The sequence below is a fragment of the Triticum dicoccoides genome, chromosome 5A (assembly GCF_002162155.2).
Source record: "Triticum dicoccoides isolate Atlit2015 ecotype Zavitan chromosome 5A, WEW_v2.0, whole genome shotgun sequence".
Taxonomy (NCBI): Eukaryota; Viridiplantae; Streptophyta; class Magnoliopsida; order Poales; family Poaceae; genus Triticum; species Triticum dicoccoides.
Window position 1 is genome coordinate 397150045 of NC_041388.1, and position 1503 is coordinate 397151547.

A 1503-nucleotide genomic window follows, 5' to 3' on the forward strand; every position below is an offset into this window, starting at 1 on the left:
AAATTTATTACCATATTCGATATTTCCCGAGTTATGGCCTTACCATATCTGGATTGATAGCCTTTGGGGTAATTTAAATTTCCTGAGTTATGACCTTACCATACCTGGATTGATTTATTACTATACGTGGATTAATTATGATTGATTACCATAAATACGTTGGGTATTGCCGGTCAGACGAGAAAAGAGAAAAACCAGTGGGAGGGGCTGGTGGGAGGTGGGACGAAGAAAAACCGGTTGAAAATAAACCAGTTGAAAATAAACCGGTTGAAAGTGGGGGGGGGGACTATTCAACCAATTCGTCCATTAGGAGTAGAGATGTTGTAAAGTGGATGGTGTTGATGGTAAATAAAATCGCAATGCTATGCCTCTGATCGTTAATTGATTTTAATTCATTGCCTGATGTAGGAAGGTAGGGTCGAAGTGCTTTTTCAGCTATGGTAATCATCATGGTTTTATTTTTGGCTTCTTATGCATTGATATGTCTCCAACGTATCTACTTTTTCTCACGCTTTTTCTCTTGTTTTGGACTCTAATTTGCATGATTTGAATGAAACTAACTCCAGACTGACGCTGTTTTTAGCAGAACTATCATGGTGTTGTTTTTGTGCAAAAATAAAAGTTCTCATAATGAAACAAAACTTTTTGAGGAATTTTTATATAATATATAAGAATTTCTGGAGCCAAGACCTACCGAAGAGGGGCCCCTGGGTGGGCACAACCCACCAGGGCGCGCCCCCCTCTCCTGGCGCGCCTAGGTGGGTCGTACCTACCTGGTGGCCCCGCAAACCTCAACCCTGACACTATAAATTCCTATTTTTGGAGAAAAAAAATCAAAGAGAAATAATTATCACGATTCATGAGACGAAGCTGCCGCCTAGCCATGTTCTTCCTCAGGAGGGCAAATCTGAAGTCCGTTTGGGGCTCCGAATAGGGGGATCTTCGTTCTTCGTCATCACCAACCCTTCTCCATCGCCAATTCCATGATGCTCCCCACCGGGAGTGAGTAATTCCTTCATAGGCTCACTGGTCGGTGAGGAGTTGGATGAGATTCATCATGTAATCGAGTTAGTTTTGTTAGGGCCTGATCCCTAGTATCCACTATGTTCCTAGACTGATGTTGCTATGACTTTGCTATGCTTAATGCTTGTCACTTTGGGCCCGGGTGCCATGATTTCAGATCTGAACTGTTTATGAATTCATCATTATATCCATATTCTAGATCCGATCTTGCAAGTTATAGTCACCTACTACGTGTTATGATCCGGCAACCCCGGTGTGACAATAACCGGGCCCACTCCCGGTGATGAGCGTAGTTTGAGGAGTTCGTGTATTCACTATATGTTAATGCTTTGTTTCGGTTCTCTATTAAAAGGAGGCCTTAATATCCCTTAGTTTCCAATATGGACCCCGCTGCCACGGGAGGGTAGGACAAAAGATGTCATGCAAGTTCTTTTAATAAAGCACGTATGACTATTTATGGAATACATGCCTCCATTATAT